The following is a 19,665-nucleotide window of genomic DNA, read 5'->3' as shown; positions in this document are numbered from 1 at the left end:
AAATAGCTATTTGGACATAAATGATGGACATTACCGAACCAAACTAACATTTCTTGTGGAAGTGGGAGTCCTGGGAGTGCATTCCGACGAAGATCAGCAAAGGTAAGTGAAGACTGCACAATATGGCTTGCTTTTGTGGCTGAACGCTGTTTTCAGATTATTGAATATTGTGTTTTCCTGTAAAGCTTTTTGAAATCTGACACAGCGGTTGCATTAACAACAAGTGTATCTTTAATTCTATGTAAAACATGTATCTTTCATCAAAGTTTATGATGAGTATTTCTGTTATTTGACGTGGCTCTCTGCAATTTCTCCGGATATTTTGGGGGCATTTCTGAACATGGCGCCAGTGTAAACGGAGGTTTTTGGATATAAATATGAACTTAATCGAACAAGACATATATGTATTGTGTAACATGAAGTCCTATGAGTGTCATCTGATGAAGATCATCAAAGGTTAGTGATTCATTTTATCTCTATTTGTGATTTTTGTGACTCCTCTCTTTGGCTGGAAAAATGGCTGAATTTTTCTGTGAGTTGGTGGTGACCTAACATAATCGTTTGTGGTGCTTTCGCTGAAAAGCCTATTTGAAATCGGACACTTTGGTGGGATTAACAACAAGATTAACTTTAAAATGGTATRAAATAAGGGCCTCCCGGGTGGCGCAGTGGTCTAGGGCACCACCAGAGTCTCTGGGTTCGCGCCCAGGCTCTGTCGCAACCGGCCGCGACCGGCCGCGACCGGGAGGTCCGTGGGGCGACGCACAATTGGGCTAGCGTCGTCCAGGTTAGGGAGGGTTTGGCCGGTAGGGATATCCTTGTCTCATCGCGCTCCAGCGACTCCTGTGGCGGGCCGGGCGCAGTGCGGGCTAACCAAGGGGGCCAGGTGCACGGTGTTTCCTCCGACACATTGGTGCGGCTGACTTCCGGGTTGGAGGCGCGCTGYGTTAAGAAGCAGTGCGGCTTGGTTGGGTTGTGCTTCGGAGGACGCATGGCTTTCGACCTTCGTCTCTCCCGTTGTAGCGATGAGACAAGATAGTAATTACTAGCGATTGGATACCACGAAAATTGGGGAGAAAAGGGGATAAAATTTTAAAAAATAAAAATAAAAAATAAATGGTAGGGAATTGAGGAATTGTAATTATGAGATTTCTGTTGTTTGAATTTGGCGCCCTGCACTTTCACTGGCTGTTGTCATACCGATCCCGTTAACGGGATTGCAGCCATAAGAAGTTTTAAAGATGATTATTATTACACAGTTTAGGTAACGGGCTGTGAATTAGTAACTTGGTTGACATTAAACTCTCATGGCCAGCTGGGATTACTTCATGGTTGATTAATGACATTAATATTCTTATTGGGAAAAAACAGCAGATATATCGGCCTCATCATGATTATGTATCGGCACATATTTTATGTTGTGGGATTAGATATACATTATTGAGATTTCTACTCTCCTTTCCTGGTTAACTGAGCCGTTGATAGGCCATTGCTGAAACACAGTGTGTAACGGGTGTCGTTGTCGGATGAGGAGGAATCGGACCAAAGCGCAGCGTGGTGAGTGTTCATGACTTTTATTGAAACTGAACACTTAAACAAAAATAACAAAGAGAATACACGAAACCGAAACAGTCCTGTCAGGTGCAGAAACACAAAACAGAAAATAACTACCCACAAAGCATCGGTGGGGAAAAGCTACCTAAGTATGGTTCCCAATCAGAGACAACGATAGTCAGCTGTCCCTGATTGAGAACCATACCCGGCCAAAACAAAGAAATACAAAACATAGAAAAAAGAACATAGAATGCCCACCCAAATCACACCCTGACCAAACCAAAATAGAGACATAAAAAGCTCTCTAAGGTCAGGGCGTGACACAGTGTCAAGGTCAATATGCTAACAGCACCGGCGTGAACTATGAACTATTGAGAATGGTGCTGAAGGTCAGGTGGGACAATGGGTTGGAAGTAGGTTTTAGCCAATAAGGTTTTCGCATGTTCATTGTTGACAATTAACTTCCTCTGCTGTTTAAGCAAGATTCCATTGGAATTTCAGTTATTTAGATTTCTTTGGGAGTTGGGGGACTCATTCAAAATGTATTCTCTTCTATGTTCATTGACAATATATACAGTAGATGCAGGTACATCTATTGTATAAATAGTTATAATATTCATACTCCAAATAGAACATGTGCTGCAATGGCACTGTGCCCGGTCATGAGCAGAGATGCTGGACTTAAATGACCATACATCACAGTCTAGGTAAATGCCACTGGCTGAGCAATATTCATACTACAAAGGTCAAGAGGAATAAAAGGGAAACTGTAGGTGATGCTAGAAGTTGCAGAGCACAACCAATTACTTTCCTGTGATGGTCTTCAACACTTTCAAGACTAGACAGAGCAATAGCTTTCACAAAAGCCCCAAACCCCTTTTAGAAGGTGGTAATAGGTCCAGGTATAGGACAAACCTACCACAGCAGAGGCTATCTGTATTACAAGTTAACTTTCATAGACAAGAGTCCATTTGAACGGAATGAATGAAAATGTACGTGGGAGCATTTTTCAGAAAGCAATTTCCTCTTGGTTGTTTGTAGAGTTTCTGTGGGACATATTCAACACAATATTGTCTGATAAAACATGTATTTAAAAATAACCTACTTCCTTCCTATCCCCAGTTCTGGAGAACAAAGGCAGCAACAGGTGACAATCAGTGGAACTGGTATCAGTACCAGCAGCACAAATGAATAACGATACTGCACCCTATTTATGTTAAGTAGAACATTGTAGAACAATGTGGGACATACTATAAGAGAGTGCATTCAGCTTGGTTACAAAACATGTTTGACTGCTCTTCATTCATTTGTCAGTGTTTTGGACTGTACTGTAATGTACTGTACTGTTATGGACTGTACTGTAATGTACTGTACTGTTATGGACTGTACTGTACTGTTATGGACTGGTACTGTAATGAACTGTACTGTAAATTGGCTCTTGGATCATCACATTGTCATCGCAGTCACTAATGTAAAGTAGACATTGTATAACTCTGTGCTAATACTGAAGATGAAGATTTACTACATAGTATAGGCAATCTGCTCTCTGGAAGCCTGATCCTAATGGCAGATGTCAATCTTTGTATCTTTACCTGTTGTAGTCGCTCTTTGTCTCCAAAACACTTCTACTAATAAAGCCCCCATTATTCTATCCATCGCTCATGCTTTCCAGGCCTGCCACTAATGGTGACTACTCACTCTGAAAAAACAGGCTCCATTTTGAAGACTGTCCGTTAATATACGAAGTTGACCGGGCTGTAGGTAGCTGAGAGCAAGTAACCTCGTAGAGCAGCGGAACCGAGTGCAGACTACCAATCTTTCATTTACCAGCATTGCAGAAAAGAAAGGGGCTGACTAGGAGTCACTATTAAATATCTATATTCCCTGATACAAGTGAAGCTCCCAGATCTCATTCATGTTGCAATGAATTATTTGTTGCAACATGAGGTCTGTTCCTGCATGTTTTACAGATCGCACCAGCAACAACTACTATAGCTACATCCTTTGAATGCTGTATCTACCCAATGTATATGACCATGTATGGTAATGCTGGATGTGCTACTGTGTGATGGTGAGGTCAATGCTTCATTAACAAATGATGAGCTAAGCTGTGACTCAGAGTTGAGTGTTAGGTGATTACACATTAATAGAAAAATAAAATGCTGAACCCCAGTTTATATGAGTATACAGTATGTCTTTCAACAGGKCCATCAATAAACATACCCGTACAAGGGAACAAGGAAAATAAAGATAGATTTAGCATCTCAACTGAATATATTGATTTACAGCCTTAACATAGTCATTCATAGTCTTCCCTTGGTCATGAGCTTTACTGTATGTACTCATGGACCTGTTATCATTGATTTAGAAAATCTAAAGATTTCTGAACTTACACATTGTCAGTGAGACACTGTGCTACCTTTGAAATAGTTTCAAATATGTATACACAGGTGAAAATAAATGTGTAATTCTGTTTTTATTGAAGACCCAGTGGGATCTCTGAGTAAATGTAGAATGGCATTGAGTTAAAATGTCAGAGGAAGCTGTATTTAAAGATGTTTTAACTTTAGGCCTCTAACTCACAATAAAGTGAGATAGACAGACCATGGCACAAGTTAGGAGACACGTGCCATGTCCACTTCAGTAGATGCAGTATTTAAGCCAATGGTTAAATGAATCCTTGACTGGGATAAAATGTTGTAGCTCAAATAGACATCACTGACTGTTACATATTCTGTCACCTGCAGTCAACCACTGCTGTTGGTATGAGAGGCAGATCTGTAAGGGGACAGTGAAGTGGAACTGTTCTAGCATAGCTACTGTGTCAGTTGTTCAGGTCACCCAACAATCCCTACACATACAGTCACAACTGCTTAAGTACAGTACGTGGTGGCCATTTTCAAGCACTAGGCTAACCCATGTTAGTCAAGTCAGATTAGCAACTGTTTTACACTGATTACACAATAATGTAATGAATGTTTAATAACGGCTCAAAAAAGGGATCATGGTGCAAATGGGATTGTGTGGGCTTTTTCAGACYGCAGCAACTCTGAAAGGGATCAACCTAAAGCTTGCTGTTGAACACTAATGCTTAATCTTAATGACAATCCTTCATTAAATATGAATACAAGGCACCTATGCTTTGGGAATAATAGGTCCTGAGCATAATTAGTTTAACTGTGGTGGAGCCCTATCATAACCAGACACTCAGAGACAAGCTTTAACGGCTACTGTAAAGCAGTGGCTCTCAACTGGTTTTGCCTCGGGACCCAAATTGAACCAGGTGTTTGTCTCAGTCGCGACCCAATATACGCACTGCGAAAAATAATCGCCAAAATACAATCTGGAAAACAATKCTATATTGATAGTAAATGTAGCAATTATAGGACAAGGGCACATCATTCCCACCACTTTCATTGTCAATAATATCATTTTGCCCATATTCTTGATGAAGAATGTTAATAAACTAAATTATGTAACTTTGTAAGTTCATTAGAATTTTACAAATTTTCTACCTGGTTTAATATGTTCAAGTTCTGACTGGATAATTTTTTCATTGTGTTTTTATTTATTTTAAAAAGTATTACTCAGACACCCACACTGGTAGGAAAATAACAATGTAAGGTAATAGACTTTGCTTCTTGGAAATGTTTTTCCCATTCCCAGTGTGTGGGAGAGGGCAGGGGAAAGCACATTCATCAGTCATATCAGACCTCCTGCAGGGCCAAAGAGGGCAGTGATTGGTTGGTAATTAAACTATCTGGTAAATGAAATACTGATTGAATTAGCAGAGTGATCCCTTCACTGCCTCAAATTCTTGTTTATTAATTTAATAGTGCAGAAACGCTGGAGAATTTTGTAATTAATTCACAAGGTGTGTTTTTCTAATTCAGGCGTGCAGTAAATATTGATAATTTAATATATCTGTCCCATGTATTTGGGTCTTTCCTAAGGCTTGGAACTAATGAATTTATGGGAAAACTACCCTCATAACATCATAAAAATGTACCTTAGCCTTTTATTACTTGTTATTGATCAATGCACAGTATTATACAGAGCCATGATCACATTGAACTCCCTTCCAACTCAAGCAAACAGCAAAATTACCTTTAAAAAACGTATTAAACAACAGCTCCTGGAACAGCGAGGACTGTGAGGGGACACACACACACAAACACAAGCACACACAGACACACTTTTACACACACATTTTGTAGTTGTATTATTTGTATATCATTGTATTTAAAATGTGTGTGACTGTCCTTGTCTATCAGTTTATCAGTGTTTTTGTCACGCCCTAATCTGTTTCACCTGTCTTTGTGATTGTCTCCACCCCCCTCCAGGTGTCACCCATCTTTCCCATTATCCCCTGTGTATTTATACTGGTGTTCTCTGTCTGTTGCCAGTTTGTCTTGTTTGTTTAAGTCAACCAGCGGTTTGTGTCTCAGCTCCTGCTTTTTCCAGTCTCTCTTTTCTCGCCTTCCTGGTTTTGACCCTCACCTGTCCTGACTCCGAGCCCGCCTGCCTGACCACTCTGCCTGCCCGAGCCTTCCTGCCGACCTGTAATTTTCCCCTCTCTGGATTACCGACCTCTGCCTTACCCTGAGCCTGAGCCTGCCGCCCAGTACCTTTGCCGCTACTCTGGATTATCGACCCCTGCCTACCTTGACCTGTTGTTTGCCTTCCCCCGTTATTGCAATAAACATTGTTACTTCAACACAGTCTGCACTTGGGTCTTACCTGAAACCTGATAGTTTTATTACTTGTTATATTTTGTGTTTTTTGTGGACCCTAGAAAGAGCAGCTGATACTTCTGCTAAGGCAAAAATAATAATAAATAAATAATATCCAGTGAACCTCCCACCATCTGTAGAAAGAGGTTTGTATGGGTAGTAAGATGTTCTGTTAATCTAGCTTTCAGAGACAGACACGTTTACAATACAATAGGTCAAATGTAGTATTCAAATGGAAAGCAAATCTATGCAGCAGCATTGTTAATGCATTTGAATAAAACCACAACTGTTAACCACCTGCCACACCTACACTTCYGCATGAACCTGGTCTTTTGTGTCACAATTCAACTGAATAACCTGTGACTACATTTTAATGTTTGCTGTTAAAGTAACATTTACTCTATTTTCACTCTGTTTTATAACACAGCTGATAGCTCTYTCAGAGAAAAAGTTCACTCACTGAGGCTGCCCCGGCTACAGTGTACCGGTGTCTGTGTCTGTATCACAGAATGGCTGAAATGGCTTGAATACCGCTACGCTGCCAGCTAATAACTTGACAGGCTTTAGTGCAGAATACATTTGTGTAATTAACTTGGGCTGAAACACAGTTGCCTAATTGATCAACACCCTGGTACCTGGGCGTTGGGTTCCACAGGAGTTAAGCAATGCTTTCAGAGCCCCTCAGAGGAGGGGTGGAGGGAGAGTCCCGAGYGGAGGGCAGGCTGAGCTCTGGCTCCCTGGCTYTGTTTTCTAGKCACAGTGCCATCCATCCACAAACTAACTCACAGAGCACCTGGCCCCTGCCTGCTGCCTTTATCCTCCCYCGGCCCTCAGCCTCCGAACGGTGACCTTGTCTGCCTGGAGGAAGATGTTCATCCCCCTGAGCAGCAATATAGCACTACACATCCCTGGCTACCTAGCTATACAGAGACAAACAGATCAAATCCGCTCCCCAGTTCATCCTCACCTTTATTTCAAGGCCAARACAAACGAGSGTTGTCACTAGGTACCRTACAGCAACGTCAAACTCTGGGAATAAGGACATTATCTTCCTGAGAAATACTGACGGGCACAAAATCCACAATGATTTCTCAGAGGGTCCCCAGCAGTGAACCAAAATAATGTTTTCATTTCTCAATTGATCAGTTACATAACTAATACCTTACCTGGCAGCTAAAACTAATGAAACGTGTACAGGTACAGTACACTCTTAGAAAAAAGGGTTCCAAAAGTGTTCTTCAGCTGTCCCCATAGGATAACCCTTTTTGGTTCCATGTAGAACCCTCTGTGGAAAGGGTTCTACATGGCACCCAAAATGGTTATACTTGGAACTAAAATGGTTCTACCTGGAACCTAAAATGGTTCTTCAAAGGGTTATCCTATGAGGAAAGCCAAAGAACCCTTTTAGGTTCAGGATAGCATCTTTTTTTCGAAGAGTTTAGGTACTGTTCTTATGGAAGGTTCTTCAGATGAAGCCTAGTGCAAAGGCAAGAAAGCAATTACTGGTATTTTCATTAAAAAGTATTGTTTTAAAGCTCTGCATTACTCTGCAGGCAAGCACAAACAATCCAGTTTGTGTCGGGTTGGTTTTCAATCTTACCTCAGTTCTAGCCAGTGCTTGACTTGGGCAGGGGCTCACCTCAAATGTTCTACTGCTTGAGCTCCTGTTCCTATTATAGAATATGAGCTCAAAAGTATTGTGTAGCTCCTGCACATAAATATAAACATTACCGGCAACCAAAATGAGTACCGGCACCTATTTCATTCCAAGTCAAGTACTGGTTCTAGCAGGAAWTACATTAATAAGATGTGTTCTCTTGGTTGACAGACTGAGCTGAAGTATCCAGTAATGTAGCCATAAAAACTCATCCCTCATGAAGTACATTATTAATTATAGAGATGTATTGATCATTTGGTGTTCAATTAGGGCAACAAGGAGTAAAGAGATTTCCTGTGTCCCGGAAACTCACTGCTATGAACATTTTATTATTCCAATTACTAGATTGCCTTCCTATTGAATTTGATCTTAAAAATCCCCTGAGTATACCAAACATTAGGAACACCTTCCTAATATTGAGTCAGAACAGCCACAATTCGTCGGGGCATRGACTCTAGGTGTCGAAAGTGTTCCACAGGGATAATGACCCATATTGACTCCAATGCTTCCCACAGTTGTGTCAAGTTAGCTGGATGTCCTTTGGGTGGTGGACCATTCTTGATACACACAGGAAACTGTTGAGTGAAACTGCAGCATTGCAGTTCTTGACACAAACCGGCACAAAACTACCATACCCCATTCAAAGGCATTTAAATGGTTTGTCTTGCCCATTCACTCTCTGAATGGCACACATACACAATGCATGTCTCAATTGTCTCAAGGCTTAAAAATCCTTCTTTAACCAGTCTCCTCCCCTTTACCTACACTGATTGAAGTGGATTAAACAAGTGACATCAATAAGGGATCATAGCTTTCACCAGGATCCAACTGGTCAGTCTGTCATGGAAAGTGCAGCTGTTCTTAATGTTTTGTATACTCCGTGTAGGTATGTCTAATTTCCCAAATCAATGTGCTTCCACTGCCTCCATTCTGCAGCCTGAGAGTCTGTCACGCTGGTATAAAGGATTTGAAGACAGGCGCAGGAATACTTCATCTGGGTTTTTAATACACCCAAAACAAGCACGTATAAAAAACACAGGGATGTACCCAAACAAAAGAGCGAGGGTAAACCTCGTAGAACGACACGGGACGAGACCCGTAATACTATCAAGGCACAAGGCGAGACCCAGATGCAGACACAAGAGGCAGATGGTTAGAGTCTTACAATGTTTATTAATCCAAAGGGGTAGGCAAGAGAATGGTCGTGGACAGGCAAAAAGGTCAAAACCAGATCAGAGTCCAGGAGGTACAGAGTGGTAGACAGGCTCGTGGTCAAGGCAGGCAGAATGGTCCGGCAGGCGAGTACAGAAACAGACAAGGGTCAAAACCGGGAGTACTAGAAAAACACGCTTGTTGACTTGACTAATCATACAAGACGAACTGGCACAGAGAGACAGGAAACACAGGGAAAAATACACTGGGAAAAATAAGCGACACCTGGAGAGGGTGGAGACAATCACAGAAACAGGTGAAACAGATCAGGGCGTGACAAATACACAATGCACAAAACACGCAGCACAGGCTGAGACACCGCATAGGTACTCACAAGACCAACGGACATGGGAACAATAATCGACAGCCCAATGGGGAAACAAAGGGCACATTTATWCAAACACAATCAGTGAGGAATTGGAACCAGGTGTGCGTAATGACACAGTTCAGTGCAGCCTAGAAGGCCGGTGACGTCGACCTCCAGAGCTGGTGAACAGAATGAGCAGCAGTACCGGGGGGATCCGTGACAGAGTCACGTATCTCTACATGTGCATCTCTGCATGTTCAGAGAACAGTCTGGAGGTGGTCTCTCTCTCTCTCTCTCTCCATCTCCCTCTGTCATTCTCTCTTTCTTTCTCTCTCTCTCTTTTGCTCTCTTTCTCATTTCTCTGTGCCTCTCTTTTTCGCTCTCTATCTGCCTCTCTCTCCACCACCACCCCCCTCTCTCTCCCTGTTGCTCTCTCTCTGCTTCTCTTCTCTCTCTCTCTCTCATGCCCAACAAAGAGCACATTTGCAGACTCTCCCCCACACTCGTCTGAATCCTCTCTCCTTCCTCCCAGCTATTCTTCCCACGGTAGCGACTCACATTACACCATTCTTCACTTTAATAGCATTAATATCTCCTTTTGCTCCTTGAGCTGCAATAAACACCCCTTACATCTTAAGAAAGCTGCTTAAAAGCAATTGACAAGGGTAGTCTACCACAGCAGATAGGGGGAGTGGGAAGACAACCATAATGATTCAGCTGTTTTAATGCATTATYGTTCTCTCCCTGCATGGAGCACTCTGTAAACAGGCACTAGAATATGTAGAAAAACAACATGAGTCAGATGTCACCTTCTAAGCCATCCCAAGTTTCACCAGAAGTGACAGTGAAGGTTGRGTCGGTCTAAAATGACAGGGGGCTCTAGCATAAAGATAMGGCTCTACTATAAAACATCCAAACCAACGAGTGTGGGTGCCTCTGGTTTTGGAGGAGGAAAGAGAATCCTCCCTCTGCATTATTCAATGGATCTCCTCCTCTAAATAACAGCGGCTGAGGATTGTTTGACATCCCAAATGAATAATTAAGGGATGACCTTTTGTTCCCATTAGAGGTGATGGACCAATATCACATTCATCCACTTCCTGTTTGAGGCTCAGGCTGCCATCAAATGGCACTCTATTCCCTTTATAGTGCACTTCTTTTGACAAGGGCTTTTGCATCCCAATATTACACTTTATATACATCACAGAAGACTGAAATATAACAAAACCATTTGTCATAGAAACACCAGACTTCTGGCTTAAAAATTATAATAATGTTTATTAATTATGAAATGATGAAAAATATGAATAACATTCCACCCATGAGGCCACTAGAGGGCGCTTTGGTCATTCGACTGCAGGAACTACCCAGTAAACTCAACTGGTGTCTCTGATTTTCCAGCTCCAAACCAGTTGACAAGGCCTGGTGATGCTGCGCTGTCTGGAGTGCGAAGATTCCTGGCATTGAAAGAGGCTCAGTGTTCAAGGGAGCACATATTTATAGCCGGGTGAGGAATAATTCATTGTAATCAGAGTGCAGATCATGCTCTTATTCCTTCACGGAACAGATRTGTCGGARTGAMAAGAGCAGGCTTCTTTTCTCTCTCTCTCCCGCTCTGCTCTCTAGCGGCCTGCCAAMTGGAAAYGGCGAAGGAAGGTTAGCTCTTTGAAGCCACTGTGTGTGTTTGTCGTCATGCGCTCCTGCTCCGCCTTGGGATCTCAGGTGGTTCTTCTTTAAAAAGAGAGAGATCTTGTAATGTCGCACAAGCCACTGCCTACGCACTGAATCACTGTCCTTAATCAGACTCAAGAGTGATCCAAACCCCCCTCCCCCAGTCCAGGGTCACCTAGCTACACAGTACYATGGGTTCAATACATCCCCATGGTAGTAACTGATAATCTATAAGGATCTACTGTATATTATTCTAAATCCTATAGTAACAAAAACTGCAGATTCAGCTTGGAAAACAAAAGGTAAAGTAAGTGAATTACAGAAAAATGTCATGATTTCACATATATTATAAAAATATATGTGAAATCATGTGAAAACATGTGTTTTTGGAAAACTTCACATGTGATCACATGGTAACACATGTAGTTTCATGTAATGACATGTTGCTTTACATGATGTCACATGTTATCACATTAACTTCACATAAGATCACATGTGATCACATGGGGGAAAAAAGTGGAACACTTCACTTGTTCACATGTGAAATTCATATGTTTTTTCCGTAAGGGACTAACAGGTGTGATGAGTAATTGCTCTGACAAACACACACACATGCCCACACACGCACACACTCTCTCTTYCTATAACACACACAAGCAGGGTGGATGGGCCTTGGATATCCATAGACGGGCACGTTTTTTCACGGGACCTCCTGTGTGTGCACGCGCTTGTGCGTTCACCATTTTTTTTATGGGTGTTATAGTAAAGCCCATAGGCAGCTCTTGAGTTTCAAGTTTGAGGATGCTTGCAATTTATCCTACTATTTCTATCCATCTTCGTGACAGTTATGATCCTTTTTATATGCGCATTTTCAAGAAACAGTTTCACTTCAATAATAACGTTTCAGTTTTTCAAAATCATTTTCACATGGTTAATCATCATTCTAAAATTCTAAGAGTAATAATGTAACTAAGGCGAGAGCATCAGCCTCTGCCATATGGACACATTGATATGCTGTGGCCCATTGGCGGCTAGAGAAATGAGTGCATAGAACTCAGAGATAGCCCATAGGCCAATGCAGCAGTAGGCCTATAACTTCCATCGTCAACTAAGTAAAATACATAAGCCTAAAGCCGACAAATAAAAACAGTAGAAAATCTCCTGATGAAAATTCTGGTTCTTTTAATCACATTAATCTCTCTACTCCGCCTGTCTGCCTCCTTTTCTATCTGTCTTGACTTGAGCTATCGTTAGTGAAGTGCAACATTGTATCAAATCATCAACTGGGTCCGGCCAGAAGCTGTTGCTAGCTAACTTGCAACATTGTGTCAACTAGCCTATTCCCGACCCTCAGAGTTTCCTGCACCAGTGAGCTCGAGACAAACAGCTGTTTTTTATTACATTTCCACTGGATATATGGGATCATCAGATCATGATATTTTGCTCTTTCACTCTGAGGCTTGGTGATTATCGAGTGTTGGAAAGATTTTTTAAATACTGAGGAACTATCATTCGCAATGGATGTTAATAAAAAACAGACTTCTTTGACAATGTGTGAGGTGAAAACAATCACTGAGAAGCTCAGCGTATTACTGGTGGAAGTGGTGAGTTAAGACAATCAGACATTGCCTAATGGGCACTTTCTTATATTTACACGCAGCAGGTTAGGTAGGCCTATTTCTATGCGTGCTCAGGCGCTCCTGAGAAACCAGACTCATGCTCATTGCTCATGGAGCACTTCAAACMAAAGAYAATGAAAAGATTGACAAACTTGTAATGGTTATGAAATAAACCAAAACGTGTTTATCACAAGTGTAGCAGGTTGTGAACTCTGAAAACAACGTTTCCATTCCGAGAATGAGAACGGTAAATGACTGTAATTAATACATGCATTAACAGAAATTAATGTAACCAAATTAACGGTACATTTACTAGGCCTACTGGTGACAGATGTAATGGGGAATTGATTAAAAAAATAAGCAATTAAAGGGCAAACAATTCACAGAATGAAACAATGAATGYGCAAGAATTGATGAGAGACAGCTGAGTGCATTCTGGAGAGCTGAGTGTGTGCATTCTGGAGATAGACACGACAAATCTTCGCTGCACACATATTAAATTATACTCAAGACACATTATCTTCACGCATATTTTAGATGTTTTTCACTGACAGCCGCAACTCAATCAGGTAGACATTATTGCAACACGCGCTGCCCAAATTGTGGGCTTCCCAAATAGGCATAGGCCTACACAGCTATGTTTTTAAAGAAGCTAATGATCCTCTGTGGCTAAGTCATGCTAAGTCATGCTATCTGGTGAAGTATTTTAAATGTTTTTATTTAGACAGGAGTAATTATATAATTTTGACAAAACATCAATTTACTTTAAGGGAAGCCAGTATCCTAACAGTGCAATGTGGACCCGCCAACTTGCCTTTTCAATTCACATGAGGCTGAAACCAGAGACCTGTATATTTTTTACATTTTATTTCACCTTTATTTAACCAGGATGGCAAGTTGAGAACAAGTTCTCATTTACAATTGCGACCTGGCCAAGATAAAGCAAAGCAGTTCGACACATACAACAACACAGAGTTACACATGGAGTAAAACAAACATACAGTCAATAATATTGTAGAAAAATAAGTCTATATACAATGTGAGCAAATGAGGTGAGAAGGGAGGTAAAGGCAAAAAAAGGCCATGGTGGCGAAGTAAAATACAATATAGGCAAGTAAAACACTGGAATGGTAGATTTGCAGTGGAATAATGTGCAAAGTAGAAAAATATAAATAATGGAGCAAAAAATAAATAAATACAGTAGAGGAAGAGGTAGTTGTTTGGGCTAAATTATAGATGGGCTATGTACAGGTGCAGTAATCTGTAAGCTGCTCTGACAGCTGGTGCTTAAAGCTAGTGAGGGAGATAAGTGTTTCCAGTTTCAGAGATTTTTGTAGTTCATTCCAGTCATTGGCAGCAGAGAACTGGAAGGAAAGGCGGCCAAAGGAGGAATTGTTTGGGGGTGACCAGAAGAGATATACCTGCTGGAACGCGTGCTACAGGTGGGTGCTGCTATGGTAACCAGCGAGCTGAGATAAAGGAGGACTTTACCTAGCAGGGTCTTGTAGATGACCTGGAGCCAGTGGGTTTGGCGACGAGTATGAAGCGAGGGCCAGCCAACGAGAGCGTACAGGTCGCAGTGGTGGGTAGTATATGGAGCTTTGGTGACAAAACGGATGGCACTGTGATAGACTGCATCCAATTTAATAGTAGGGTATTGGAAGCTATTTTGTAAATGACATCGCCGAAGTCGAGAATCGGTAGGATGGTCAGTTTTACGAGGGTATGTTTGCAGCATGAGTGAAGGAGCTTTGTTGTGAAATAAGGAAGCCAATTCTATTTAACTTTGGATTGGAGATGTTTGATGTGAGTCTGGAAGGAGAGTTTACAGTTAACAGACACCTAGGTATTTGTAGTTGTACACATATTCTAAGTCAGAACTGTCCAGAGTAGTGATGCTGGACGGGCAGGCAGGTGCAGGCAGCGATCGGTTGAAGAGCGTGCATTTAGTTTTACTTGTATTTAAGAGCAGTAGGAGGCCACGGAAGGAGAGTTGTATGGCATTGAAGCTCGTCTGGAGGGTTGTTAACACAGTGTACAAAGAAAGGCCAGAAGTATACAGAATGGTGTCGTCTGCGTAGAGGTGGATCAGAGAATCACCAGCAGCAAGAGCAACATCATTGATGTATACAGAGAAGAGAGTCGGCCCAAGAATTGAACCCTGTGGCACCCCATAGAGACTGCAGAGGCCCGGACAACAGGCCCTTCGATTTGACACACTGAACTCTATCAGAGAAGTAGTTGGTGAACCAGGCGAGGCAATCATTTGAAAAACCAAGGCTATTAAGTCTGCCGATGAGGATGTGGTGATTTACAGAGTCGAAAGCCTTGGCCAGGTCAATGAATACGGCTGCACAGTATTGTTTCTTATCGATGGCGGTTAAGATATCGTTTAGGACCTTGAGCGTGGCTGAAGTGCACCATGACCAGCTCTGAAACCAGATTGCATAGCGGAGGAGGTGCGGTGAGATTCGAAATGGTCGGTAATCTGTTTGTTGACTTGGCTTTCGAAGACCTTAGAAAGGCAGGGTAGGATAGATATAGGTCTGTTGGCGATCTCAGATGACACGAAAGAGAGGTTGAACAGGCTAGTAATAGGGGTTGCAACAATTCGGCAGATAATTTTAGAAAGAAAGGGTCCAGATTGTCTAGCCCGGCTGATTTGTAGGGGTCCAAATTTTGCAGCTCTTTCAGAACATCAGCTGACTGGATTTGGGAGAAGGAGAAATGTCATTATCGTATATAATGACGAGATGCTCATCTCTCATCTCTCATGCCCTAACAACGGGAGTCATTGTCCCAAAGGCAGGAAGGCAGGCGACAAGCTTAGGTCTGCATATTATGCCCATAGAAATGCATTAAGCTTATTCTGGACAGATTTTGGAGAGTGTGAGCCCTCTCGCTTCGCCTCTCTGCTGAAACTCTCTGACCGAAGAARGCATCTGAGTGAGCAAAACAGCGCCCCTCTGTCTTACTATACTCAGCCCATATATCTGATGCTGTCTGGACAGAAATGGTATGACATTCCATACTCTTTTGGTCCAGACAGGATCAGATACTGTACATGGTCTACACMTATTGAGACAGGGGGGCTCTGTTTCGCTCACTCAGATGCTTTATCTGAGATTGATGCATCTTTCTGTCAGTGTGTCTCGGTCAAATAAATCAATAAATATTTTATTTGGATGGGCAAGGAGRTATGGTAGGGGGCCAGCCCATAACGCTGGCCGTGCACACAAGTACACTCACTCACTCACACCCGCAGTAAGGCATCCCTAGCTTCCAGCTGGGCTTGGACTGCGCTCTTCCCTCCGTTCCGAGGAGCCGTTGGTCACTGCAGAGCCATCTGTGCTATGTCCCAGCTTCACTGGACCTCTGCCAGCCTCAGTATGAGCACAGCATCTTCAAGCACATTTTGTACATGTCAAAGCTCTGCTGTGTCCAATGACCCTGGCCGCTGACAGAAGCCATTGCATTCAGTCACATGGACACCACCTCAAAGGGGGCCTTATTCTCTAGTTGGACAGCACCTGCATTCTCTGGCACCAATTGAAAAGGGGATGGGGGCCATTTTAACATGATTGACATACTAATTTCCTGTTACAAAAAAACGAATTACACAATACTGCACAAATATACCACATAATGTCTCTATAATCAGCAAATGTACAAAGTGGCTTCACAGAGGCCTAAATCTTGATGCCCAATAGGACCCCAATGACGGCAGAAAGCTGAGGTCCTCAAAAAGCCATTGAATACACTGCATCTATCAGGGATCAGTAAGAGCTGGAGTAGTCTAACAGATCATTATAATAATTTAAAATGACATCTTCCACAATGTGTCATACCCATGCTTATAGACTGGGTCACTTTTTCAGAGCTAGTAAACACAGCAATCGTGTGTGTTCTATTCCCCAAGAAGTTTCTATTGTGTTCAGCAGAGCACCTAGCAGTAAAGTCATAGATTTGTAGGAGAAAAACATGAACTGGCCAAAGAACGGATCACTGACCTTCGTCATCAATTACCAAGAGCTTCTTTTTTTGGCACAAAACGTAACATGTTTTTGGAAGCAAGGAGGGGAGAACAAATGGTASCCGGTATGCTGAACTCACTCACTCTTTGTCATAAAGTATAAAGTGATGTAGGCCTATTTAAGGGTTTGCAGTTTGCACTGCAGTTAATACTGACACCTGATCCTTGCGACCATCACCTTTATAATCCGACACACCCTCTGGGCCAGCTCCATAGGGCATCTCTGAGCCACATATACTGTAGGTCAGATACAAACTGCAATAGTAAATGAAGCCTACACAAAACKTTCTATAMGTCATCCACGTCTGTTATCCACACAGGCACTTTAACCTACACAAATCCACAATATAAAGCTGATCCTCTCAACTCTATTGTCCCTTGGATCCTGTAACGCAGGCCCATAACCACACCTTGCTGTCACTCACATTCTTGCCTTTACCATGCATGCAGCAGGTGCTGTTGGAGACTGGCTCATGTTTGTTATTAATGACAGTTTTTAGTTATGTTTAAAATGGTGGGGAGTGTATTTATTCTCAGATTTCTGTCTGCCTCAGTGCATCTTGTAATAATGAGAAATTGAACAGAATCATGGTTCATTTGAAAGTGGAGTTAAACACAGACATCAATGTAATATATGCCATTTCCCAACTCACAAAACAAGGTGAAAATAATATTCCAAACCAAATATGAATGCTCTGTCATTCATCACAGAAAATATTTGCAGTCAGTCTACCTAGTCCGCTCTAACCTGAGACTTGAAAAATGACAGAGCATTCTTGAATCACAGTATGAATAATGGGATACTTTCCCCATGTACTCAGTGTATAATTAGGATGAACACAATTTGAGTTCATTCACTGACCACTTAAATTGAATAATGCATGCTTGATATGGCAGTCTGCAAGGAGCAACTAGGCATGACTCCAAATGAGGGAAAGACAGTGGCAGCATTCATTATGTTCAAACTTTGGGAGAGGAGAACCGGGGCAAAGAGGAGCAGAAGAATACTATCTGCTTGACTAATGCCAATAATGGCACGGTACAATATCAATATATGGTGCTATATGATGGATACCAGAGGAGAGAGCATGATCATTTCTTCAACAAACATATATCTACTGTAACTAGGCTATAGGTCTTATGTCACCTCTAAAATGTGCTGATGAAACCTATAGGTCATTGCAATCCACTGTTTGATTCCTATGAGCAAAGGCAACACCACAGAAATGTGTAGGAAAACGTTTCTCGCACAAAAGTAGGCTAGGAGATAGGTCTACTGTAGAGGCACAAAAACAATTGTATTAACAATATATATATATATATATATATATATACAGTATATATATACACAGTTGCCCAATTGTCACCTGTAGAGACGGTCATCACTAGTTAACATAGCCACAAGTCCTAACCCCCCCCTATTTCTGCACTGTATCTTCTTAAAATCTGATTTTAAACCTAACCCCAACCTTCACCACACTGCTAACCTTATGCCTAACATTAACCTTAAATTAAGAGCAAAAAGCACATTTTGGTTTTCATGAATTTTTATGATATTGCCAATTTTGACTTTATGGCTGTGGTATCTAGTGGAAACGGTATGAGACAGTGAGACAATAAACAAATCAAGCAAATATGTGCTAATGAAGTTGTTATATTTCAATAATAACTAAATACGCTACATGTATCAATGTAGCCTATCAATATGATGTGTAACGAGGTTCTGTAACATTTTCAACATGAACAAGAACACAAAAACTTGACTGACTGAATACAGGTGAGATGTCAACCCAGACTATAGGATTGAAGACAGTYGGCCTAGTTATGTTTTATGACGTAACTCACATGACAAAAATATTATCTAGATACGTATGGGAATAAACTTACCTTAGCGAAAGCACCTGATATCATAAAGCTGACAAGACGGGGCAGAAAAGTGTGGGTTCGTGTACTGATTCTCCTCACTCGTAGATCAGCCAAGTCCTCCTATCTTCAGCACCACCGAAAGGGCGTCCGCCTATTTCTTAAATAATAGGCTTTTCCGACTAAACAAACCCGAGACAAATGTTAGCCTACTGTCTCTACAAGTTAGATGTCTCGTGGTCGAGTCCTGGTTGCAATAGACCTGGTTAGAGCTTCGTCGGGTAGAACTAATGTGAAAAGATGAAGCGATGGACGGTTCGCCAATCAGACAGCAGCAGTATTGCACTCCACTCTTGTGTCTTGCGCTTGAGTTTTGCATCCCGGGAAGTCTCCAAGGAGAGGTACCTCTTCTTTCTTCCAGGCAACTGCTACAATAACAGTAATGTCTGGTGATCCGTTGAAAAACTGATGAATAAACTACATTTCATATKTTGGATTTGAAGTGAGACAAAATATGAACATGACGACAGTAGCATAGTCACCGAACCAGTGCGCGCCCTTATTATAGTATTAGCTCAGTAACTGGGAGCGGTTGTTTCCTGCTTACCTGAACACGAGTCGATGCCGCAAATGCCAGGGAATCACCGTTTATAATACATTTTTATCTGTCTAGCCTAGCGCGAAGCGGCTATACTGTAACTGTCTGAGATCAAGGTGTCCGCCCGTGCTGTGAAATAAGTGAAATAAAGCCGGCTACCACGCGACAGAGACAGGTGCGTCTGCTTGTCGTGCAATAAAGACAGAATAGTTAGAAAGTAAAAAAAAAAAAAATGTTGATATGGTGTTTGCACTACATGTTTACGACCACGCACTGTGATAGTTTTTAAAATAACAACGTATACTTAATTAGAGTAAAAAACCCAAGTGACATATTTCCATTCCCAAGATAATTTGACAATCTACATAATTGTAGAAGGGAAATCAGTCTGGAATGGATAGAGACATGCAGCCTTCTA

At 41.8% G+C, this 19,665-nt stretch overlaps 1 protein-coding gene across 1 annotated transcript in view; it reads right to left on the bottom strand.

Annotated features, from left to right (window-relative positions):
- LOC111969526 (carbohydrate sulfotransferase 8-like) overlaps nucleotides 1–19,354 on the bottom strand; it is a 252,351-nt gene extending 232,997 nt beyond the window's left edge. The window contains exon 1 of the mRNA XM_023995705.2: nucleotides 18,674–19,354. The gene's annotated coding sequence lies outside the window, so the exon portion shown is untranslated. The remainder of the gene's footprint in view (nucleotides 1–18,673) is intronic.
- Between the last annotated feature and the right edge of the window lie 311 nt (nucleotides 19,355–19,665).

The sequence above is a fragment of the Salvelinus sp. IW2-2015 genome, linkage group LG10 (genome assembly GCF_002910315.2).
Source record: "Salvelinus sp. IW2-2015 linkage group LG10, ASM291031v2, whole genome shotgun sequence".
Classification (NCBI taxonomy): domain Eukaryota; kingdom Metazoa; phylum Chordata; class Actinopteri; order Salmoniformes; family Salmonidae; genus Salvelinus; species Salvelinus sp. IW2-2015.
This window is presented reverse-complemented; position numbering and strand designations above follow the sequence as displayed.